General features: G+C 39.7%; 1 protein-coding gene and 1 pseudogene across 7 annotated transcripts in view; both read left to right on the top strand.

The window, feature by feature from the left end:
* The window catches only part of LOC148010769 (histone-lysine N-methyltransferase ATXR6-like), a 139,644-nt gene that overhangs the window by 42,498 nt on the left and 69,765 nt on the right, over positions 1-27,381 (top strand). The gene's annotated exons all lie outside the window — the stretch shown is intronic.
* On the top strand, positions 1,608-2,593 carry LOC148010772 (uncharacterized; annotated as a pseudogene).

Genomic DNA, 27,381 nt, shown 5'->3' with positions numbered 1-27,381 from the left:
AGCCGATAAACCTTGTTGGCTATACTTTTCTGAGCATACGATTCTTCAAGTCTTTGCCACATTTCATATATTGAATTCAGCTTCTCAATGTTAAAAAACAAGTTGTTTGACACGAAGAGCTTAATGGTAGAGCATGCAAGCTCATCCAAATCATTCTACTCTTCTTGTTCCATACCTGCTGGTTTTATTCCCTTCGCTTTGATGGGCTTCACTCATTACAGAATTACATGTGAAATCCCCAAAATTTGACTACAATGTTTGTTCCAAAAGCATTCATGGGCATAAACTTGACAATTTTGGTCAAAACCCCCAAATTTTCAAAAGGAAATCCGTCCAGATTGCATCAATACATGTACCCAAGTGCATATACTAGGCAATTGTTATACAAATTGAAGAAATTTTGCAAAAGCCCCAATTTTCTTGGGTCCAATGTGCACAAATTCTAGTGAAATTAAAGAAATTTCACTAAAATGTGAAAAGCCTTAAAATGTCCCAGGCAAATGTGTACTGATTTTGCAATTTCTAGGTCAGATTGTCCTATTTTGCATCATAGTTCCCAAATCTGGGTAAAACCCCAAATTTTTAAGCCAAGATTGCACATTGTGCTTGCACACGTGAACACTTGGTAGTGGGAGAAGAAAAAAGGATTGTAGGATATTTAAAAAAAAAAAGGAAAAAATGAGGCTTGTCAAGACGTTGACCAGGCGTGATTTTTTCCTGGGCCGAATCGTGACCTTGTCACCTGCTAGACTTGTGCTAGTTGCCCCCTGGACTTGCACACCAGCATACGTGCCATGTGTAGTCACCTCCTGGTTGCAGGCCGTCGCCTCGTCACATGCTGTCCCTACTCTCTACGCCTGTCCGCTTGACTGCCGCAATGTTGACCTGCTGTAGCTGTTGTAGGTCCTGTTGGCATCGCTTGTAGAAATGTGTCCCCCTGATCCAATTGCCTCTGTCAAGCAGTCAATTGTTGATTCTGACCTGCGCTTGCTGAGCCTGTGCACGCCTGTTGTTGAGTGTCTAACAACTACCGTACCATTATGATTGGCCATATGCTAGCAAAGATATATGCCTCTATTGTGGAGTATGAGTTGAGTTGGTGGGCCGAAACAAAGAAAATATAGTCTGCAAGACAAGCTGGCTTCCGCCGCGGATACAACATGCTAGACTATATATTCACACTAAGGGCCTTGATTGAGGAGGGATGATCATGGAGACAAAAAATCTATTGCTATTTTGTGGATTTATGCAAGGCTTTTGATATTGTACCAGTGCAAGACTCATGCAAAGATTGCGAGCCATTGGGGTCCCAAAGGATATGCTGGGGTGTATTTATGCATTGTATAAAACTGTGACAAGGAGAGTAGGAGTCCTTGGACGCACAACAGACTCAGTGTCTAGCACGGTTGGTGTAAAGCAAGGCTGTCCCCTCTCTCCTTTGTTGTTTGGAGTGTACATTGATGAGATTTTTGATTCCAATTTTGTTATATGCAGACGATATGGTGCTTATCTCAAATTCACCTGAGCGACTACAACGACATCCGGATGCATTGCATGTGTTCTGTGGAGATAAAGGTCTCAAGGTTAATCTTGGAAAGACTAAAATTATGGTCTTTAACACCTCAGCAGCTTGGGTGACACGTTCAGAGCATCACTTTATTTATGACGGTCAACTTGTGGAAATGGTTAGACAATATGTATACCTTGGAGTCACTTTCAAAGGGCCACAGTTTTCATGGAAGGAAACTTCAAAGGCTAGGCTTGCACGGGCATATGCAGCTTTGGGTACCCTAGAGCGGTAGTGTGCACACATATAGTTTCAAGAGCCTCATACCAAATTGTGGCTTTCTGACACTTTAGTTATGCCCACACTACTCTATGGGGCAGCCATTTGGGGCCCAAGCATTTATCATACTAGACGGATGCCACTTATGGACTGTGATAGACTGGAAGCACAACATTAAGATGGCATCATGGCTAGGAACATATGGAAAGGCCGTTGGTCATGATGATAGCACGTATGATAAGGGCAAAAGCCTCGGTACCACAAGAGATCATCCGAGCAGAACTGGGCGATGCACCCATGGTAGTTGAGACATTATTCCAAGCAATTACTTTCCTCTAGAGGATATGGCAGCTCCCTAAAGACCGATACCCTAGACTAGCCTTGGAGTCTTCAAGACAGCTTCCAATAGAGGGAGATAGAGTGTTGGTATGCACATATGAGCACGTGGTTGAACTTACATGGCATGAGTATAGATAGATTGCCACCGTTCAATTACAGCCTTGATTGCCCTACTTTGAGTCTCAGTCATGCAGAGCTGAATAGTGTGATCAGAGCAGATATCACTAAGGTGGAGACAAGAAGGACTTGGTGCAAGCCCCCTTTCCCATTAGGCACGAAAACGGCACAATACCAATGCACTTCTTGCAACTCTCTCATGATGGCTTCATAGTGAGGCCGAGATACATGGATGCTCAACTTTCTCATGGACTCCGAGTTGCTATTGGTCAGATTCGCACCTCATTGCATCACTTGTTGATTGAGACAGGTCGATGGAGCCATATTGCAGCCAATGAGAGGATGTGCTAGCTTTGTGGATGGGAGCTAGAAACGGAGGAGCACTACATTTGCAGATGTACTATATACTATGATATTCGAGGCTGCTATCATTGGCTCCTTAAGGAGGGCTTTGGACCACTAAGACGGGTGATGGACTGTGAGGACCAAAGATGTTTGGGTCTTTTCTTATTGGACCTCTAGCGGCGCAGAGCAATATTGTTATAGGACAAGAGGCAACCCCAGTCTCATCCACCCCTTTAGAGAGCAATTACAGACTTTTTCAGTGTAGCTAAACCCCCAGCTGCTGCCACCCCAAACACTACATCTCCTATTGATAGGCGTCATCGAGGGACATCATCAAGTGGCATCATAGTTGACAGAGCTATAGCATTACGTAGAGCACGGCACCCTAGAGTACCTACTTGGCGACATAGGCATGCCCATATGTGTCACATTCGCATCATGATTGCTCATTATAGATGCAGATTGGTGCATTGACTCAGTCAGAGCTAGCTTGCAGAGTCTTGGTGGATTCCATAGACCGAGGGGGAGATACTCTACACTCTTAATCTTTTTAAACCTAGTTTTTTGAGCTTTTTCAGTTTTTTCAGTTCTCCATACTTCTCGTACTTCTCATCCCAATCTACCATGTAGACCTACACATAAATTTATCTCTATCTCTTCTTCTCTGATGAGAGATTATGATACCGGTTGTATTGGTTATGGTCTCATAGGCGATTCTGGCCTTTTAGAGACGTTAATAGATCTTATCTTATCTCTATAACTATAACTCATTCCAGCTTATAACTTCATTAACATCTTCCAACTTACAACTATAAGTTCTTGCATGTTGATGAATTTAAGTTTTTGAAGTAAGTCTTTAAATCTTATTGACTAGGATATCATGTAATCTTTGTCTTTCCTTGATGATGTGGCGTTCTTGTTCTTGTTTTGACCCTTTGAAAATTCTCGTTCTTTTTCTCGTCCCGTCCTTGTTCCTGTTTTTGTTTCCATTCCAAAGTTTCCCTCAACTATGGATTGATCAGAGCGGACATGGAGCCCAAAGTGTCGATGACGGCATTGAAACCAGGCGGATGACAAATGCTAGCACTAGAAGATGGATGAGAGTTTCAGAACTTGGAGTGTGCTCAACTTGCAAAGAAGAATGATGACCAGCCAGTGGGAGATGGCTACAAATAGTCATAAAGTACCAAAATTGACTGATTGCTGATCATGCATACTCTAAATTTGGCAAATCTACTGAATAATCATAAAATGATGCTATCGCCACTAAAAAATGCTGATCGCCTCATAACTAGTATGAATATACTCTTTAGCCATTGAAAACGAAATGCAAAGGACTGGAAAACTAGATTAGCGAGTGTGAACACAGTAAAACTGATTGAAAAGAAGTGCATTGTAACACATGCTCTAGGAAAAGTTGCCTCCTCCATCAAAGCACCTGAAATGGTACATAGATAGAATGTCCTCGTCTAAGTGAAATTGAGGCTTATAGGTAGGAGATGACTGTGCAAGACAACATATGATTGCTAACAGGCTTTCTTACGATGCATCAAGTGGCTATGTGTCAATAAGTAGTTGATGCCTAAACTCATGATTAAGAGTCATGCTCCCACGAATCCATGACATAAAGGCATTCATGCTAGTGTAAGCACTTTTATTGGCCAACCTTGAGAGTCGAGATGCAATGTTGAGTAGTTTGTGCGCACATACATTGTATATCAGAAGGTCAACTATGATAGGCAAAAGGTTTCAAGGTTGTACCCTTTTCTATAATTAGTAGGCATCGGCAAAGCATCGCTATGGATTCTATTTTTGATCTTCTAAGGACACCTATGGAAAATGATGGAACATGGACTATTGTATGTTGATTTAGTAAGTAGGTTCATTTTATTCCTATACGGAAGATCATCAAGGTTGATCATATTGCACACATTTTCATGCAGCACATTATAAAGTACCATGGCATTCTAGAGTCGATCGTAAATGATCAAGATCGTCGAATGACTAATTTTTTTTGGAAGGGGTTGTTTAGGACCATGCTAAAACTTAAAAGTTTCATCATCCTTCCATTCACAAATTGATGAACAATCAGAGGAGGCAAATTCTATAGTTTTAGATATTTTAAGGTGCTATGTTTTAGAGCATAAGACATAGTGACAATAATTTCTATTGTTGGTTGACTTTATATGTATCAATGCGGTGCAGAGTTCCATTGGTAAGGCTCCCTTTGAGATTGTGAAGGTGGAAAGAAAGCTCCACCAATCTTATACACAAAGGATAAGATATTTGAGGCTGATGGATTTGTTGAGAATATAAATATAGCCTATCAAAAGGTCAAGTAATTACTTCAGAGGTCTCAAGAGAAGCAAAAGAGGGTAGTTGATTGCCATAGCTGTGGATAGAGTTTGAGAGGGAGATTGGATATGTTCTAAATTCCACCTCGAAAGCATCACCATTTACAATTGGTGGGAACCTTTTACTATCCACAATCTTAGGTAATCCAAAAAGAGAAGCAATAGTGTCACATGCAAGAATATCGTGCTCTCTCAACAACCTTTCATGCACAAGATGTTGTACGTGTCCTAAAATTTTCATGTGATGCATGACTGATTTCTTCACAAAGTGCTTCTCAAGGCATTCACATAGTTTCTTGACATATGCTTGGTGCATTTTGAAAAGGTAAGGCTGAAAAAGATGAAAGGCAAGGAGCATTTGTATCTTAAGTTGAATACGTGTTGCGATGGGCCCTTCCAGGTATTGGAAAAGTTAAGTGATGTTGCATATAGGCTGAAATTCTCTCAGCATTGGAAGATACATGGTGCTTTTGATGTGAGTTGTTAAGACCCTTTTGTGGAGATGTGCTAGAGGGTGTAACTGTTATGAGAGTGACAAGAACTTGGTAAGGATAAGGATTGCCACCTCACAACTTACAAGAGAATAACTTGAAGAAGTCGAATTTATTTCTTTATTACAAAAGGATGAAGTACAACAATATATTTCTTGATACACGATTGATACAAGAGAAGACCTCGATATAAGAATAGTGTAAACGCCCCGAACAACGTAGTATGCTTAACAATTATGATATTCGCTTGTTTTCGAGATTTAATATAAAAGAGAATGAACACTTAAAGCTGAAAATGAAAATTACTCACAAAATTACAGCTATGAAAATGTAAAAGTAATGGAGATAAGATTGAGGGTTGAAGATGGGCAACCCCCCCCGAAGGAATGTATTTCTGCTCAACCCAAGTCCCTTAGGGAAGAGCTCAGTTACAATCAACCTGAGAGTGAGAAGAAGTAATTCTCACTCTCACAAGATCATGCAAAGATGTACAAACACACATGCATTATCTATTATGCAATGATAAGAACTGATTTCTTTATAGTATGAGAGAAGAAAAAGGGGAATTCAGCCTTTCTCCATCGTTGATCAGCAGTACATGGATAGGGCTTACTTCTTGTAGCTAAAATGGAAGAAAGAGCTCGAGAAGGAGGTGCTGTAATGAATTTACAGGCTTGCTGTCTTGTAAAAAAAACAGTGATAGAAGAGGGAATATGGAGGAATTTGATAATGGAGAAGTGGGGGATGATGATGGGGATGGATGGGCCAGTTTCTGGCTATCTGTGGGTGCTGTACATGAGTTTACAGCAAAGAAAAATGATGATCAATGAAGAAAAACGAGCTCTTATTTATAGGAGAGGGGAGAGCTAGTACAAAAGGGGAAAGTGGAGTAGCACAAGACAAGTGTCCAGCCACATGTCATGAGATGTGACAAGTGGTGGGACACTTGGAAACTTGTGTGACAAGTGTCTTGACACTTGTCTCTTCTCTATGGCCTTCCTTTTTGGGTTGAATACTGTCAAGAATAGAAACAACCAAATTTAGTAAGCACAGTCAGAGTACAGAACTTACTATTTTTAGAATGACATCCCTATTTTTTAGGACTAGTATTTTTAGGCTAATTCGAGGCTCCTAAATTTTAGGGACCTCCTAAAATTTAGGGATCTCCTAAAATTTAGGGACCCCCCCAATATGGGTATCATATGAAAGCTTTTTCCGTGTACATCGCAAAAATGGTATCCGAATCTTCATGTGACTTTCCTATGCAAAGAAATGTGCATTTCAAGCTTTCAGCCCACACATGCACATTATACAAGCATTTCATGATCATGCCATCTTGTTGATTGTAACTGTCTGTTCTGGTGGATCTAGCCCACACTTCAAGGCATCAATCCTTTCTGTGTGCGAGTCTAACCCTGATATGCGTGAGTTCTAGTCACAGGCGCCCAATCGGGTCATATAGGTGGAAGTGTGAACTTTCTTTTCTCTAACCCACCGCGTGGGTCCACCATAACCTGTGACCACTCATCAGTGGCCAGCTCCAATGCACTTTTCTTTATATCTAATTAGTGCAAAGGAAATAAATTTAATAAATCATTATATAGACAAATTAATGAAAAAGGATACAAATTCTGTTTCTATAGAGTTGTGACAGCCCTCTGGCTTTTATTCAGCTGTCCTCAGCTGAAAATCTTCTTGATATTGTTGTAGAATATTTGGGTAATCCTTCATGAATTTTTCATCTACCCACTGTGCATCTGTTGTGGGTAGATTCTTGAATTTTAGTAAGAATTTTCGTGTCACAAGGCCACTTCTCGTGGTTCGATCCTTGAGAAACAAAATCTTTTCAGGTTCCAAGAGTTGCTCTGTTTCTTCAACTCTTGGGGGATCTTCAGTAATGGGTTCCTTTGGTTCTGGTCCTATGTAAGGTTTTAGTAAACTTACATGAAAAGCATTGTGTATTTTCCAATGAGTAGGAAGCTCAAGTCGATAAGAAACTTCATTTATTTTCTCAATCACTTTGAAGGGTCCAAAGTATCTACTGGAGAGCTTTGGAAAAGATGAATTTTGACCAGAACCTTGTTTGAGCCTGCTTTTATCAAACTTTAGCAAGACATATTGACCTTTTTCAAAAGCCAAAGGTCTTCTTCGTTTATCTGCTTGCTTCTTTTGTCGCTCTTGGGCAACTTTGATAGTGGCTCGAACTTGATCCATTGCGGTTTTTAAATCTGAAGCAAACTCATCAGCAGCAAAAATCTTATCTTTAGTGCGAATAATTGGAGGAGGAATCACTTTACCCTGTACTATTTCATTTGGAGCTTTCCCTGTGGATGAGTGCACTATATTGTTGTAAGCAAACTCCAATAATGGAAGATATTTCTCCCATTGTGACTTATGTTCACTAACATAAGCTTTCAACATATCCAAAAGAGTGAGATTCATCACCTCTGTTTGGCCGTCAGTTTGAGGATGAAAAGCTGAGGAGAACTTTAAAGTGGTTCCCAAATTCTCAAATAAAGCACGCCAAAAGTTACTTGTGAATTTGGAGTCTCTATCTGAAATGATCTCAGAAGGCATACCATGTAATCTGAAGATATGTTGAATGAAAAGTCTTGCAGCTTGTGCGGATTTCAATGTTTTATGACATGGAATAAAATGTGATTGTTTGCTGAATCTATCAATTATGACCCAAATCATATCATGACCTTGAGGTGTTCTTGGAATACCTGAGATGAAATCCATTGTGATAGATTCCCATAGATCTTTGGGCACTGGAAGAGGTTGCAACAATCCTGGAATCTTCTGCCTATCATATTTGGATTTTTGGCATACAAGACAAGCCTCAATGAAGTTATGTGTATCTTTTCGTAATGTTGGCCAATAAAAGTAGCGCTCAATTGCACTTAGAGTAGCTGCCCTCCCTCTATGCCCTGCATAAGGGGGTTCATGACTTTCTTTAAGCACCTTTTGTCGAACAGGTTGAGTGACACAAAGGCGATTGTTCATGAGAAGGTAACCGTCTTTGATGGAATAATCTGGATGAGAACCTCCTTGCTGTAAATTTGACCAAATTGCTGCAAAATCAGTATCTTCATCATAAGTATTCTTCATCGTTTGAAAATCTTCATGATGAGCCACTGTAATAGTTGCAATGCGAGGCACTCTAGAAAGTGCATCAGCAACTACATTTTATTTCCCTGGAGTGTACATAATTTGAAAATGAAACATAGACAAGAAATTTTCCCATCTTGCATGTTTCTCCTGCAAATGCTTTTGAGTCTTGAAATACTTCAAGCTTTGATGATCGGTTTTAATAAGGAATTCATTGCCAAAAAGATAATGTTTCCATATCTTTAAAGCATGAACCACTGCTAAGAGCTCCTTTTCATAAATGCCATACCTTTTCTCCACATCATTTAGACGGCGGCTTTCAAAGGCTACGGCATGGCCTTCTTGATTTAGCACTGCACCAATACAATCACTGCAAGCATCTGCTTCCACCACAAATGGTTTTACCAGATCTGGAATGATAAGAACAGGTCCAGAAGTAAGAGCTGCTTTCAGCCTTGTGAAGGCTGCCTTCTCTTTTTCCTTCCATTGGAAAGAGATCTTCTTCTTTGTAAGGTCATGAAGTGGAGAAGCCATATGTGCAAAATGCTTGATGAAGCGGCGGTAATAAGAACATAAGCCAAGAAACGATCGCACCTCATGTACATCACGAAGATGAGGCCATTCTTGGATTATCCTGATCTTTTCAGGATCCATCTGAATCCCTTCAAAAGAGATGACATGCCCAAGGTAATTTATTTTATGCATGAAAAATTCACTCTTTTTACCATTTACCAAGAGTTGATTTTGTTGTAGTAATTGTAGAACAATTTCCAAGTGTTGATGATGCTCCTCTTCATTCTTGCTAAAGACAAGAATATCATCAAAGAAAGTACCGACATATTGTCGATGCTCTCTAAAGATGCGCTCCATCATTCGATTAAAGGTGGCTGGTGCATTGGTTAATCCGAAAGGAACCACCAAGAATTCATAAAGACCGTATGAAGTGCGGAAAGCAGTTTTGTGTACATCTTGTGGTATTACCCTAATTTGATGATAACCACTCTTTAGATCAATGCGGCTGAAAACCTTTGAGCCTCCTAGACGATCCAAAATGTCGTCAATTCTGGGAATAGGAAACCGATTCTTCACAGTGATTTTGTTGAGGGCTCGATAATCAATGCACATCCTGAATGTGCCATCTTTCTTTTGAACAAGAAGAACTGGTGAACAAAATGGTGAGCTACTTGGCCTAATTAGCCCACGGTTGAGTAGGTCTTCGACTTGCTTTCTGATTTCTTCTTGTTGAGGACGGCTCACACGGTATGGTGCTATATTAGGAGGAGAACTGCCCGGGATAATATCAATATGATGGTCTTCTGGCCTTTCTGGGGGAAGCTGATAAGGAAGATCTTCCGAAAAACAATCTTTATACTTTTCCAAGAGCTGAAGTTGCTCTTGGTTTTCAGCATTCGTATTATCTTTTACATCGGTGACATAAAGCAGACAACATTGAACACAATCCTTAATTGCTCTAGAGACTTGCATATGGCTTACCATAGGTATGGTGTCTCCAGAAACTCCAGCTTGGATCTCGTACTTCTTGCCTTTTTTGGTGAGTTCTACCTTCTTTTTCTGAGAGAAGATGGTTGAATCTACTCTATGATTCCAGGGCATGCCAAGAATCACATCGCAACCATCAAGGTCTCCGATACAGAAGGTATCTTCGTCACTGTAGCCTTGAATTTGAAACTTGAGCTTGCCAATGTAGGGTATCACAGTCTTCACTGTGTCACCTTCATCAGCATTTAAAGCTTGGCGAACTTCTGCCGGAGTGTCCATCTCTTCGTTCTTTAATCCAAGCTCTTTAGCTAATTGCAAGGAAATGATATTTTCATTCGCCCCAAGATCTATCAAGAATAGTGCTTGCTTACCTTGCAACTGTCCCCAAGCTTTTAATAATTTGCGCGTCTCTGGAGTGTGAGTTGTGTTTGCAACTACATCACTGATAGCATTGATTTTCACTGGCGACTTAGGCTTGTTGTCAGAAACCTTGCTTTGTCCCTTGTTTGGACATTGCTTCGCTATGTGGCCTGTCTGTCCACATTTAAAGCACTTCCCTTCTTTCATGAAGCGTTGCTTTTCTTCTTCGGAAAGTTGCTTTGCTTGTGGGTATAGATTGGAGCGAAATTGAGGAGCATTAGGAGGTGCATAGGGCTTCATCTTCTTTTGATTTGATGGCTGCTTTTGCCACTGTTTTTGTCCTTCATTTGGGGCTGAATACTTCTCATCATCAGCTACTCTCTTCTTATCATTCTTTTGGAATGATTTGTTGCCATTGTGCTCCATTTCCCATGTCTCAGCATGGTCAATGAGTTCCCTGAGACTAGAACAATGATAATGATTAAGAGCAGTACGAAGTTTAAAATGCAAACCTCCTTGAAACTTCCTAAGCTTTTCCGAACTGCTGATCTTCTTGAAATGTTGGACCTTCAAAAGTAGCTCCCAAAATCTCTTGGTATACACCAAGTGACTCATTTTTCCTTTGCCAAAGCCGATCCCATTCCATTTTTACATCTCTTTTGAAATGAACAGGAAGAAATTGGCTTTGTATCAGGCGAACAAAGGACTGCCATGATTTTGGGGCAGCATGATCATATTCCAACCCCGTCCACCAAGTATGGGCTAAGTCGGTTAAATGTAAAGCTACAAACTTAATCTTTTCTTTTTCTTTATACTTGTCACGACCATACTAAATTTGAAATTGACGAATAAACTTCAGAAGAAGATCAGGATTTCGGGAACCATCATACATACTGAACTTGATCTTCTTTTCAAGTTGAGATAGTGACTTAGTCTTCTTCTTCTTCTTATTCCTTCGTCCATGCTCGGATCTTGAGGTTGAAGATGATGAAGTGCTTGATGGGGATGAAGATGGAGACGAGGGTGAAGAATGTCGACACCTTTGACGATGATGAGGTCTTCCACGAGAAGGGTGTGACTCTTCATTACTAGAAGAGGATCCATCAGAATAGGCGCCAAATGACTTTGAAGAAGAGGATGAGCTTCGACGCGATCTCTTTCTTTGTCTTGAAGTAGAATGGGACTGCCTCTTAGAAGTAGTTGGACTTCTTGATCGGCTCCTTTCATTGGTATGGCTTTGTCTCCTTGAAGTAGATGGGCTTTTTTCCTTGAATTCTTTGGGATTCTCAACTTTTTCTAGTTTGAGAAGTTGCTCACGAATTTGCTGATTCTCCTCTCTAAGACTTTGAATGGCTTGAAGGATAGCACTCGATTGATCCATTGAGACTAAAGAAAAAAATATGCTCAAGCACTCAATGCAAGGGCTGAAAACAAACAAACTTATAGTTGTAAGCACTACCAGTGTTGGGGGTGAGGACCGAGTCAAAGCTCTGATACCACTGTAAACGCCCCGAACAACGTAGTATGCTTAACAATTATGATATTCACTTGTTTTCGAGATTTAATATAAAAGAGAATGAACACTTAAAGCTGAAAATGAAAATTACTCACAAAATTACAGCTATGAAAATGTAAAAGTAATGGAGACAAGATTGAGGGTTGAAGATGGGCAACCCCCCCCGAAGGAATGTATTTCTGCTCAACCCAAGTCCCTTAGGGAAGAGCTCAGTTACAATCAACCTGAGAGTGAGAAGAAGTAATTCTCACTCTCACAAGATCATGCAAAGATGTACAAACACACATGCATTATCTATTATGCAATGATAAGAACTGATTTCTTTATAGTATGAGAGAAGAAAAAGGGGAATTCAGCCTTTCTCCATCGTTGATCAGCAGTACATGGATAGGGCTTACTTCTTGTAGCTAAAATGGAAGAAAGAGCTCGAGAAGGAGGTGCTGTAATGAATTTACAGGCTTGCTGTCTTGTTAAAAAAACAGTGATAGAAGAGGGAATATGGAGGAATTTGATAATGGAGAAGTGGGGTATGATGATGGGGATGGATGGGCCAGTTTCTGGCTATCTGTGGGTGCTGTACATGAGTTTACAGCAAAGAAAAATGATGATCAATGAAGAAAAACGAGCTCTTATTTATAGGAGAGGGGAGAGCTAGTACAAAAGGGGAAAGTGGAGTAGCACAAGACAAGTGTCCAGTCATATGTCATGAGATGTGACAAGTGGTGGGACACTTGGAAACTTGTGTGACAAGTGTCTTGACACTTGTCTCTTCTCTATGGCCTTCCTTTTTGGGTTGAATACTGTCAAGAATAGAAACAACCAAATTTAGTAAGCACAGTCAGAGTACAGAACTTACTATTTTTAGAATGACATCCCTATTTTTTAGGACTAGTATTTTTAGGCTAATTCGAGGCTCCTAAATTTTAGGGACCTCCTAAAATTTAGGGATCTCCTAAAATTTAGGGACCCCCCCAATATGGGTATCATATGAAAGCTTTTTCCGTGTACATCGCAAAAATGGTATCCGAATCTTCATGTGACTTTCCTATGCAAAGAAATGTGCATTTCAAGCTTTCAGCCCACACATGCACATTATACAAGCATTTCATGATCATGCCATCTTGTTGATTGTAACTGTCTGTTCTGGTGGATCTAGCCCACACTTCAAGGCATCAATCCTTTCTGTGTGCGAGTCTAACCCTGATATGCGTGAGTTCTAGTCACAGGCGCCCAATCGGGTCATATAGGTGGAAGTGTGAACTTTCTTTTCTCTAACCCACCGTGTGGGTCCACCATAACCTGTGACCACTCATCAGTGGCCAGCTCCAATGCACTTTTCTTTATATCTAATTAGTGCAAAGGAAATAAATTTAATAAATCATTATATAGACAAATTAATGAAAAAGGATACAAATTCAGTTTCTATAGAGTTGTGACAAATAGTTTAAGTATAAGATAAGACAATAAGAGACAAGAATTGAAGATCCATGGCTTGAACTAGAACTTAGAGAGGATTTACCTTGGAGCCTCACAAATGGTTTTGGCAAATCTTGAAGGGCTTGTAGCCCAAGACCCTCATTTATACTTGAGTTGACATGGTTAAGTGGAAGCTTGTAGACGATGTTATCATTGGTGACTTAAGCATTAATGATTACTGACATAAGTGATGGCATAAGTGATGCTGATGTAAGTATTGATGCAAGCACTCTACTAACACCTTCCAAAGAATGTTCTAAACTCTTCTTAGAATCTTCTAAAACTTTCTTGTATCTTCTAGAAGTTTCTAGAACATACAAATATCCATGACATTACCTCTTCTTTAGTGATGAGCTCCATGAGGAGTTGTGGGGTCTTTATAAGGCTTTTCGTATCAATGGATGTTGTTGATGAAACTCCTTTACTTTAGCACGCACTCGATGAAGATGGGAGGTTAGTTGCCGTGTTTGGTTACTAGTATCATAGCCGTTCCAATGAACAAGATATTCAAGTCTTTCGTGAGAGATTTTGGAATTAAGGATAGTCTCAACTTCATACTCTAGATGACCTTCGATTTTCAATAGATAGTGGTAGTAGTTAATTTTCCTCTTTATTGAGGATGTATGGTAAGGCTCCAAGATTGAGACATGGAATATTGGGTGAATTTTCATGGATTGTGGTAACTGCAGATGATAAGTGATTGGATTCACTTGGCCAATGATCTTGAATAGTCTAAGTCTTTGATAATCTAGCTTTTGAAAAGGGTGAGAAGAACATAAATCTTATTGTAAAAGCCAAAATCGATCTCGAATGTTGTAGGTTGGGTGTTGCATCCGTTGTCGATTGGCATTGCGTATATATCTTTCCTAGGATTGTTGAATACGTGACTTTAACTCCTTACGAATCTCTCACAAGTGTTTAGCTAGATTCTAGCTATTGAATTCTTTATTGGGTGACACATATAAATATTCATTTCAGGGTGTATTCCATAGTTGGCAAATAATGGAGTTTGCCTAGTAGAGGTATAGCTAGCATTATTGTAGGCAAATTCAACCAAGAGTAGTAAATCCACCCGGTTATTTTGATGGTAATTGATAAAACATTGGAGATATCATTCCAAGACTTGATTTACTCTCTATTTGTCCATAACTTTGACGGTGGTTGGCTGAACATATGTTGGTTTGGATGCCTAGGAGCTCGAGGAGGATTCTCCAAAAACTTGATACAAACTAAGGTCCTCCATTTGAAACAATATCATTGGATAACCCACGATAACGATAGATATGTTCAAGGAAAAGTTAGGTCGTGCCTTTGCTAGTAACTATTTTATGGGTGGGGATAAAGTGTGCCATCAACCACTACAACAATGAAATTGAACCCCTTCGAGGAGAGTAGATGGGTGATGAAGTCCATTGACATAGATTACCAACGGTGATTAGGAATAGGCAAGGGGTGGAGCAACCCATGAGGTTGATGGCGAGGGACTTTGGCTCTGTTGCATATATCACATGTACGTACAAATTCTTTAACTAGTTTTCATATTTGAGGACACCAATAGTCTTGAGAGACAAGCTTCATTGTTTTATTGGCTTCAAAATGTCTACGTACAAGTTCTATAACTAGTTGCCATATTTGAGGACACCAATAGTCTTGAGAGATGAGCTCCATTGTTTTATTGAATCCAAAATGTCTTGCAATTGCAAAGTCATGCCTTGTTTGGAGTATATGTAATTGAAGCGATCCGGGTGGTATATATAGTAGTCCTTGATAATAGAGTAGGCATTCAACTTCCTGGAAGCCTTCAACACTTCTTTAACCTTGATATTTTGAGCAAAGCAATCCTTGGAAAGTTCTTTATTGACTTAGAGAAGGAAGGTTGAATCTTTTGGAGCTCTACTTGTTATTCTTTAAAGTTGGAATTCTCCTAGTTTTGAGACAATAGAATCTTGTTGGCCATGAATTGCATCTCCTTTTTAAGGTGCAAGATAGAAGCCTCGAGAAAATGTATCCGATTTTTCGTGTTGGTTGCCAAGTTGGTATGTTATGACAAAATCAAATCTAGAGAGGAAGGTACTCCATCTTGCTTGCTATTGATTTAAGACTTGAGGACTCATAAAGCAATCTAGATTTTTATGGTTTGTAAAGATTGTGATTTTGTGGGATGCCCTCTCTAGAAGATGCCTTTCATGTTTCAAAAGAGTGAATAGTAGCCAAAAATTCCTTATTTTGAATTTTATAATTAATTTCAGCTACTAAGAATTTTCTTAAATGAAAAGCCATTGGATGTATTTGACCATCATTGCAAGCTTGGGAAAGGATAGTATCAAAATCTGATGCATCAGTCTCCAAGAAGAAAGGCTTGATAGATCTACATGTATCAATATGGGGGATGTATTGAAGGCTTGCTTAAGTGTTTGAAATGTCTTCTTTTATTGGAGTCTCAAATAAATTTATCATTTCCTTTTAATTGCACGAGCGGCACAATGATCTTCGAACAATCCTTAATGAAGATTCAGTAAAAGTTTGCAAATACCAAGAAGCACATCTCTAATTGATCTTGGTGTCTCCCATTTAAGAATAGTCTTCACCTTCTTCGCATCCATTGAGTTTCTTTTGAGAGAAAATATATCCAAGGAATGCCACTTCCGATTGATGAAAAAAGTACTTTTCAAATTTAGCATATAAGCCCTTTTCATGTAGCTTGTCAAAAACTTACTGCACGTGATGCTTGTGCTCTTTTTGATTCTTGGAAAATATTAGGATGGTATCTACATTTGTTACTACAAAGTCATCTAGATACTCACAGAAGATGTCATTCATCAGATGTTGGAAGACTATTGTGTCATGAGGACGTGAAATTTGGATGCTGTGCTTAGCATTTGATTAAAGAGTTAATCAAATGTGCAAATGTGACTCGGGCATGTGAGGTGTAGGTTGGTTATTTCACAATGTGGGATGTGAGACCTAGAAATGACTAACCTGTATATGTGAGGTGAAGGTTAATTATTTTATAATGTGGACCTTAGACCCAAAAATATGAGTGCATGTCAAAGGAAAAAGTTGTAATAAGTCATATTGGATAGGTACTAGGTGGTATCTAGCATTTGAATTTGGTTGAGACTCTAGACCATTTAATTAGCCCTAAAGTGTTAGTGGTCACCCTAAAGAATTGGCATTAATTAATTAATTAATGTCTGTTCCGGGCTCATGAATGCTGAGGATCGCTTGGATGATAAATTGGCCTTGCCAATTTAATTCTTTGCCAGTGAGATTTTTTTTTGAGTTATAAATAATTATTAAGTTAATTTTCAGAATTAATATTTTGAAAATTAATTTAATAAAGTTGGATAATGCTGGAAATCATATTGGATGACTTGGCAAAACTTGCCTACAAAAGTGGGATAGATGTTTTTGGAGGTTGAGAGTGGATCATTCTAGCCTTGTGTAAGCTGAGAGAGAGAGAGAGAGAGAGAGAGAGAGAGAGAGAGAGAGAGGTTGCCATTGTTGCTGCAATGGTTGACAAGCCATTTTCAGCCAGCAAGAGACTCCCCACCAGGTGCTGATGATATGCCCAAAAGAGACTATAGCATTAGATGATATCAGTTTGGAGGCTTTTTTAGCCAAAATGCATCATATTCAGTGTATGAAAGTCTGAATTTTCTCTCCTTAGCATTCCCTCTCATCCTCTAGTCTATTCTCCTCCTTTCTCAGCAATTTTCAATAGATTCAGCTATTGGAGGTGGAGATTTTGGTGAATCTTTGTTGTAAACCCTAATTTACGGTAGAAATTAGGGTTTGATAGCCACCTCGGGAAACATGCTTAGAAAATTGAAGGACTGGAGACTTGAATTTCAGTCACTGAAATTCAGGCAATTTTAGGAGATTCAAGTGGCTATTGTTATGTATGAGAGCAAGAGGCACTTGGATCAGTGAAGGAGATTGAAGAATCTAAGTGTACTTCATCCATTTGTCCAGGATTAGGTAGTAAATTGTGCATTTCAGTTCATTTGTATTAATGGCTTGCTGTAATGATTGATTATTTAGGTTATTAGCATCCACTCTGAGAAAGAAAGATTGGTGGTCTCATGGTTCCATTGATTATTTGTATTAATTGCTTGCTGTAATTATTGATTATTTAGGTTATTAGCATCCACTCTAAGAAAGAAAGACTGGTTTCATGGTTCCATTGACGGGGTAGGATCGTTTCCCTTGACTTGGTAGGCCCGAGGCACTTGATTGAAGGTCAAATTCTAGAGTCCAAAAGTGCTTTATTATCTAGTTGGTAATTTGGTATATAAACTCTTATTGATAATATAAAACTTAAACTAGTCTCAGTAGATAATTTAGAGTTCTTGATTTCATCCAACCACAGGGCCCCTATTGTGACCGATTATCCTTGTTTCTTGGAAATGAGGGCACAATAGAGCTTTCTACTTGTAGTCTCTCGTTGGGAAAATGTTGAGCAGTATGCCCAAGTTCTCCAAAATACAAATAGAATCCTTGAGAATGTTGTTGCTTTTTTTGAGTCAGCAATGGCTTGAATCAGATCGAATGAATTTGCATAGGCTCTATATTGGTTTCTTGTCTTCCTTGAACGACCATTGTTGTTGTGGTATCTAGACCTAATGAAGCCCTATGGTGCTTTTCTTGACATCTTTCAAATAGGTGATTATCACATTCTATTGCTTGAGAAATGAAGTGACTTAATGTGTGAACTTTTAGCATTGTTAAAGGAAGATATTTTACATCATCATTTAGTCTCTAATGAAATTGGCTAATAAGATAATCCTCATGCCAAGTTTAAGCACAAGTGAGTTGTCACAATTTAGATGCAAAAGTTGATGTTGGTCTAAATCCTTGATGTAGACTTTTTATTTTGGTCTTGGCAACTCTAGCTTTATCAGTGTCTCCAAAGGTAGCTGAGAATTCTAGAACAAAAAACTTTGAAATTATAAAGTAGAGGAGATTCCTTCTCAAGTAAGGATGTGAAGCAAGAGAGGGATGTACTCGAGACGAGCATGTACATATGCCCCACTTTAGAAGCATCATTAGGAGAGTGCTCAGGTTGCATGTGGATAAGCAACTGTATGTAAACAACCTTTAATCTTTGATCTTGTTCCATCGAACTTTTTAGATAGGCCAATCTTTGGCTTCTTCTTGACTATGGATGCAAGATGGATGAAAGAGGATAACTTGGTAGACCTTCCTCAGTCATTTCAGATTTACCTTGATACATTTCATCTTGAGCCAAGACTCCTTGAGGTTAAATAGAGTGAGAGCTCCAAAGTACCACCTAATGCTCAAGGGGAGGTAGCACTTTTACTCCTCTAGTGATGGTTAACCCATGTATATAGTGGATCTCAGATGTATTTAACTTGTATCCAAGGTATTGCTTGCTAATGGTATATTTGTCATGGGATCACTGTTTAGGGGACTAGTCACTGTAGTTGTTATATAGATTGGTAATAGTTTTTGCAATGGCTATACATTTGCATTAGACATAAGTGGTTTTCTATTGAGATTTGCTGGACGACATTATGTGATGCCAATGAGAATACAAGTATGGTTTATGAGTTTATGCTTTACTATGCTTTTATGGTCAAAACAGTTTTGTTTTATTCTTTATAGATGCATCCCATATGGTTATGATAGCAATTACGATTTGTTCTTGTGAATGATGACTTAGTTTTGTTGGCTAGAAATTTCAGCATGTGTTTGGTAGTAGCATGGTTAAATAATAGCTGCCGATGTTGTTTGACTATGGTGCCTTACGCTCTTTTGAGTTCAGTACTTTTGCATTTGTCACATTGCAATGCAAGGGACATTAGTAAAAGTTATGTTATGTTATGTTGCATAGTATCCCGAAATGGTGTTTCGGGGGGACTCCGATTGGAACAATCGTTTCTGATTGAAACGAGGATGGAGAAATGCCGTTTTAGCACCCTACGGTGGGCGGGCAGACTAGTTTTTAGTTTCGCCCCGGTCTTTTGCACAACCATCTCCTCCTCTTGCTCAAGTACGCTACCACCACTACCTCCTCTTCCTTCCTTTCTTTTTTCCTTCTTTTTCTTCTTTCCTCCTTCTTCTAAGTTCTTCTCCGTTTTTCTTTCATTCTAAGTTTTTCTTCTTCTTCCGCTCTTTATTATTATTATTATCTTCATGCTCTAATCTTTTTGTAAGTTCTTAACTTCTTTCCAAATTTCCATTTGGCATTACCTAATCATGGCATTGGATCCATTTATGGATTCATTTTGGAGGCATGCCACTCCAATCAACGGATAGAAGGATTATCACAGTCAAATGAGGAGATGATACATGTGCCAGGGATCCTCGAAATCCGGATGAGTCATGACTTATGGACTCTAGAGACGGGAGTCATGATACCTCAGGAATCAAGAGTTAGTTTAGCATTGTCGTTGCAAGCTACTAGTCACGAGTGGCATTACATATGTCACATGCACATGATGATATCATGATTGTTCATTGATGTTGATACTTATTACTCAGTAGTTACTAGTTCTCAGTACTCATTGGACTTTGAATAGATTATTCACATGACATAGTTACATGTATCTTGATTTTACTTATTATGCATCTTGGTTTCACTGTTCTTAATGTTAGTCTTCAGATGATTCATGAGTCATAAATTATAATTCATTTTATTGTTTAAAGTTTTGAAAAGTGAGTCCTAATTGTGTTAAACTATCATAAACATTGAGTCTTCAATTGTGACATGTGTAATGAATCATGATTTCGATCATATAACATGGAGAATGAAAGTTTTGTATGAAATTTGGGTACACATTGTTGTAGGCATTGATATATATACACATACCCATGTAATAATGTATTTATTTTAGTATACAATCTGAAATGCCATTTCCTTGTTTCCAAAAATTAGCCAAAACTCCGAAACTCCATTTTTCCCGTTTTTGTTTTCCCCATTTTCAAAACTCCCTCGTACCATGTTTTGTTGGATAGGTACTTGTGGGTTTCTAGTGTTAGTTTTGGCCTAGAGCATTAAATGGCCATTGAAATGAATGGTGGTGTTGTGAGGCCTAGGCACAAGTCAAAAATTTTATAATAGATTAAGGCCAATTGAAATTTTAAACAACTTTCAGGTTCAAGCGGCTTAGGACATTAAATGCGGATGGAAATAGGCCAATTAACGGGCAAAGATAAGAGGACAATTAATTGCTGAAAATTAAGTCTAGAGTTTGAGTTCCACTTTGGAATCTATGCCACTTCACAGTTTGTGAGAGAACTTTCCATGTAAACTGAGGGAAGGCTGTTGGGGGGGATGGCTGAGGTTGTGGGAAGCCATTCTGGAGGAGGAAGACTGTTGTGTAGACTTTCAATTTCAAGGGGCTTAGCGCATTAAATGTGGATGGGTACATGCCACTTAATGGCAAGGACGAGAGGACAATTTATTGCTGAAAATTAAGTCTACAGTTTGAGTTCCATTTTGGAACCTATGCTACTTGGCAGTTTGTGAGAGAACCTGCCATGTAAACTGAGGGAAGGCTGTTGGGGGATGGCTGAGGTTGTGGGAAGCCATTCTGGAGGAGGAAGATTGCTGTGTAGACTGTTTCCAGCCAGCCAGGAGGCGATTTTGGCTTGTGGCAGCCATCAGGAGACTAATGGACGGCATGTGACAGCTTTCCTGGTATCTGTCAAGAATCGCGTGGTGGGGGGACTTGCTCAAGATGCTGCACTGAACACACACAAAATGCACAAGGAGAAGCTCACTCAAGAGACAAGAAGAGAGATGGAGGCCAAAATGTTTTCTTGCTGGTTTCTTCTTCTTCTTCTACACACTTTTCAATGTACACAAAATATAGATAAGATACAACATAAAGGAAAGTGGCCTACTAAGTCAAACAATGCATAACCGACTACACTAGTCGACTGGCGCTATAACTATGCCAGTTGTAAATAGGTGTAACAACCTAAATATAATAAGTAATGAGTCAGTGGCCATATGAGAGTCATAATGACCACCGACGTGCTAAGTGTAGATGTGTGGACCCATCTAACCAGACGGTCCATCATTAATGTCCGCATGTGTTGAGCTTGTCATCTCAACACTCCCCCTCAAGCTCAACTGCATCTCTGCAACTCCAACTAAGCTTCGAAACTTTTTAAGCTTCTTTGTACCCAATGTCTTTGTGAAGATGTCAGCTATCTGATCCTGTGTGCTGACATATACCAAGTCAATCTCACCTGCTAGTACCTTCTTTCTCACAAAGTGGTAGTGTACCTCAATATATTTTGTCCTGGGATGGAACACAGGGTTCCTAGCCAACTGTATACCGCTCATGTTGTCATAATAAATGACAACTGGACCTTTCACCTATACATCTAAATCAACCAATAACTTTTGCAGCCATACTACCTCACATGCTGCAACAGCAGCACCTCTATACTCAGCCTCTGTACTCGGCAAAGCAACTGTAGATTGCTTTTTGCTGCTCCAAGTAACTGCTGCACTACCAAGAGAGAACATGTATCCGCTGGTAGATCTTCTATCAGACATACTACCGGCCCAATCTGCATCTGTGTATCCAAACACCTGTATATCTGTACCTGCCTCATAGAAAAGTCCATAATGTAATGTGGATTTCACATATCTCAATATGCGTCTGACTGCATCCAAATGTGGCTTTTTAGGTACTTGCATAAATTGACTCACAAGACCAACAGCGTAGCTCAAGTCTGGCCTTGTAATGGTCATGTAGATCAAACTCCCCACTATCCTCTTGAACATAGTAGGGTCTTTTATCTCATCCCCAACATCAATACTCAACTTTACATTCTGCTCCAACGGGACTGAAAGTGGTTTGCATGCTGTCATACCATACTTGGACAACATATCCAAGCCATACTGTCTTTGGGACAGTCATATACCATCATCACATCTGATCACCTCAATGCCAAGGAATTACCTTTGCTCACCTAAATCCTTCATCTCAAACTTCTTCTTCAAAAAGTCCTTGACTTCAGTAATCCCACTATTACTATCACTTGTAATAATCAAGTCATCCACATAGATGACTGATGACCAAACCTACATCTCCCTTTCTCACATAAAGTGAGTGATCAGCATCAGAAACATAAAAGCCAATATTGACAAGATACTCTTTGAGCTTGTCAGACCATGCTCTAGGTGCTTGCTTGAGCCCATAGAGCGCCTTCTTCAACTTGCATACATACGTGGGATGCTCTAAATCTTCATAACCTACTGTCTGATTCATATATACTTCTTTCTGCAAATCACCATGCAAGAAGGCATTCTTCACATTCATTTGCTGCAACCTCCAACCTTTGGCTGCTGCCAAAGCAATCACACATCTGACAGTTGCCATCCTTGCATCTGGACTGAAGGTTTCTTCATAATCTATGCTATATGTCTGGGCATAGCCTTTTGCAACCAGCGTAGCTTTGCACCTACTAATAGCTTTGTACCTACTAATAGAACCATCTGCATTGTGCTTAATCTTATAAACCCACTTACATCCAATAGCTTTCTTGCCCTTCGGCAATGATACTAGATCCCAAGTCTTATTGGCCTCTAATGCAGCCATCTCCTCATCCATTGCTGCATCCCAATGAGCATGACCAACAACCTCCTCAAAACATGTGGGCTCAATATCCTCAATCACTTTCACCATATAAGCATAATGGTGAGCTGCATAACCTTCAAAACCAAATCTGTTAACAGGGTATCTCACCCTGCTAGACCTGTGTACCACTGGATCACTCAATGGAGTCTTTGTATTGACGCGTGCTCTTTGCACACCTGGAGTCCTCACTGAAGGAATGCCAAGCTCATTATCCAAGCTCTCTGAGCCACTGGAGTCTCCATCAAGAACTGCATCAATGCCATCTGACACTTTATTCTTTCTTTTGTCTTTACCTGTAGTGCTACTAGATGTACCTGAAGATCTAGAGCTACTCCTTAGTCTCCCAGACCAAGGACTACCAGAGGATGTCTCTGGTCCACTAAGAGTTTGTGAATCTTGCTTTTCAGTGTGCACATGAGTGTCATGATTATCATCATCATCCAATGCATCACCACTAGATGCATACCAACTGCTCATTTCATCAAAGATGACATCCCTGCTCACTCTAAACTTACATGTGACAGGGTTATAACAACGATGCCCTTTCTGCTCTAAAGAGTATCCAATAAAAACACATTTTTCTGCCTTTAGATTCCATAGCTCGTTTGGTACATGAACGTATGCAACACAGCCAAATACCTTCAAGTGTGATATGTCAGGCTTCTTGCCAGTAAAGCATTCTTCAGGAGTTATACCATAAACTGCAACTGTGGGAGTTCTGTTCATAATATAAACAGTAGTATGAACAGTCTCAGACAAAAAATGCCTAGGCATATTCTTTCCAGCCATCAAGGTGCGTGCAACTTCTGCAATATGCCTGTTTTTTCTTTCTGCAACCCCATTTTGCTGTGGGGTATACCTGCATGTGAACTGTCTCTTTATCCCATGAGATCTCAGAAAATCCCTGAACTCTTTCAAGAGGTACTCTCCCCCTCCATCTGACCTCAAGCACGTTACTTTTAAGCCTGTTTCTCTTTCAACTGCAGCCTTGAAAGTTCTAAAGTACTCAAACTCTTCACTCTTTTCCTTCATAAAATATACCCACAACTTTCTAGAACAATCATCAATGAATGTGACAAAGTATGAACTGCCTCCAAGAGATACATTTTGTGTAGGCTCCCAAATATCTGTACGCACAACATCAAGGATATTTCTGCTTACATCTCTGTCATGTGAAAAGGGTTGTCTTGCCTGCTTACCAAACTGACATGCTTCGCATACCTTATGAAATTCTGCAACTCTAAATGTAGGCAAACTTGTAACCAAACCCTTTGGATTGCATTAATTTCAGCCTTTGTACATTTGTATGTCCAATGCGTTTGTGCCAAATTTCAATATCTGCAACAACACCTTTTCCTTTAGCATACATAGCAGCATTCATAGTAGGAATTCCAGCATCTAGAGTAAACATACGTCCAACTCTACTTCCCTTTGCAACCAACCTGCACTTGTCATTGAAGTCTTCTACAAAGCAGCCCTTTGCATTAAATATGACTTGCAGTTCTTGCTCTACCATCTGATCGACTGACACCAAGTTCTTTGTAATAGATGGCACATGTAATACATTTGAAATACTCTTTATCTTACCATCATGGGAGGACAAGGGAACTTTTTCAATGTGTGAAATTGGGTGGTATGAATCATGACCCGTCTGCACATAACCTGTATTTTGCAAATCCTGCATCTCTCCAAACCATTCTGCATGGCTGGTCATATGATTGGATGCACCTGAATCAACATACCAAACATCATCATGTGTTCTCTTTCCTATAACAGCATTCGGCATATGCTGCATAACAAACAGACGTTCATTTTTGTCTTCATTATGTCGTGAAGACGATGTATAATTTCCTTGCTGCAACTTACCACTGTGAATATCATCTTTCTTAGTATAACATTGGGCTGCAATATGGCCTGTTTTGCCACAGTAGTGACACACAATGCCAGAGTTGTTAGAACCTCTGTTCTGCCATCCACCTCTCCTCTAAAGCTCCCCCTGCCTCTAAAGTTACCACGACCTCGTGAAACCTGCATATCGCCAAATTGCTGATTCAATCTATTTTGCTGGTTGTCACTATCACGTCCTGTACCACGGCCTCTTGAAGAGGATCTATCATGTCCCCTTCCTGAACTCGAGTAAAATGCTTGGACCTGTTCACAATTTCTTTCAGACGAATCACCCTGCATATTGATCTCTTTAGTAATCATGAGAGAGATTAGCTCATCAAAATTTGGAAATGGTTTCCGTACATATACTGAAGTAACAAATGATTTTCATGCTTTCTCATTGTTAAGGCCACTCAGAGTGGATGAAACCAAATCATTATCATCCGGCATTGCATCAATCACTGCTAAAGCATCTGCAATTCTCCTCACCTTCAACACATACTCATTGACATATATTTTCCCTTTCTTCAAGACATTCAACTCTTGCTTGAGTTGAATCTTTCGTGCCTTTGTGTTTACTGAAAACATACTCTCAAAAATTGTCCAAGCTGCATGTGAAGTTTTTGCATTCCTGATATGTCCCAGCATAGTATTATCAATTACTGCAGATAGCCAGTACATCACCTTTTTGTCTTTCACATTCCACTCTTTCCATGCTTTTAACTCATCTACAGTCGGAGGGATACCCAGCTCTGGCTCCTTTTCTTCACATGAGACAAACTCATAAAGGCCCTTTCCAATGAGGAAGTTCGTCACATGGAACTTCCATGAAGGGTAGTTCTTCTTGTCGAGCTTCTCAATAATGGGATTTTCACTGTTCTCTGCCATTATCACAAACAAGGATATAGCACAGCAAGCTAGTTTTCTGCAATCTTCCACAACACGTGCACAGTAATACACCAAGCAACCTTTTTCACTGATTGCTCAATAGTACATGTAATCTGCAACCTGTTTACAGATAAACCTTATATTTTCTTCCTGCAAACACCTCAAAAATTACAGATTCGCAATTTGTAACCTGTGCACCCATTTTTGGTCAATACAGCTGAAATCACAATATACCCTGAAATTGCTGTCCGCAACCTTGCTGCTCTAAAACGGGGCTTGAAATGGCCTCAGATACCCAAAATAATTGCAGGAAAGCCCTATAGGGCGAAATTGCAGAATATACAGTGCCTTGCTCGCACACCAAATCTCACAGCAATCTGAGATTTTTTGCTCAACTCTGCTTTTGGTGCCTCCACAGGCACTATCCAAGAGAGAGAGTGGAAGGATGGGAGAGCTTCTTACCCGTGGCTTGCTTGCTTGAACCTTGCTTATTCTCCTTCACTTCAGCCTTCGAATTCAGCCTCTCTCAGTGGTGCGGATCTGATACCATGTTAAGAATCGCGTGGTGGAGGGACTTGCTCAAGATGCTGCGCCAAACACACATAGAATGCACAAGGTGAAGCTTACTCAAGAGACAAAAAGAGAGATGGAGGCCAAAACGTTTTCTTGCTGGTTCTTCTTCTTCTTCCACACACTTTTCAATGTACACAAAGTATAGATAAGATACAACATAAAGGAAAGTGGCCTTCTAAGTCAAACAATGCATAACCGACTACACTAGTCGACTGGCACTATAACTATGCTAGTTGTAAATAGGTGTAACAACTTGAATATAATAAGTAATGAGTCAGTGGCCATGTGAGAGTCATAATGACCACCGACGTGCTAAGTGTAGACGTGTAGACCCATCTAACCAGGCAGTCCATCATTAATGTCCGCATGTGTTGAGCTTGTCATCTCAACAGTATCTACAACAGATGATGACAACATTTGAGGAGACTAGCAATATATGACCTGATTAGGGATTGAGAAATCAGTAGCCGACTGCTGATTTTGGAGCTGGACAATGGGTGATAGCTGATCAGGGGATTTATGGCGATAGAAGTGCGATATTCTCTGAGCCATTCTTAGCTAGTCACAACCATGAAGGTGGGCAGTAAAGACATTTTCTGTCAAAACATTAATTTTTAGGAGAAATTGGGCTCTCTTAGCCATTTTGAAGAACATGCCCATTGATTGAAGGTACAATGATTAGTGTAGCAGTTGTGATTGAAGGAGTTGCAGCTGATTTAGGGTTTTCTCATCCCCATTTGAATGGACCCACATGCAAGAGCTCAAGACCAATTTGGGCAAAAAATATAGCCCAATCAAGGGGCGAATCGGTTCTTAGTGCTGCTGGTCATTTACGACAGTCGTCAATGTTGGAATTTGTATAGAGATCAGCTCACGTCTTAGATTCTATGTTGCTTGCCGACTTGGTTGAGTCATGGCAATAAATTCTCCAAACGGCTTCGTAGAAACTAGTGGGAAGATGCTAGTGGATTGTGGTTGAAAATTTTGGCATCCTCTAAAGTGATTGCATGAAATG

This window comes from Lygodium microphyllum, chromosome 29 (assembly GCF_053477565.2).
Source record: "Lygodium microphyllum isolate KBCC chromosome 29, Lygodium_microphyllum_v1.1.10, whole genome shotgun sequence".
Taxonomy (NCBI): domain Eukaryota; kingdom Viridiplantae; phylum Streptophyta; class Polypodiopsida; order Schizaeales; family Lygodiaceae; genus Lygodium; species Lygodium microphyllum.
The sequence above is the reverse complement of the archived record's forward strand: the minus strand, read 5'-3'. Positions and strand labels throughout refer to the sequence as shown.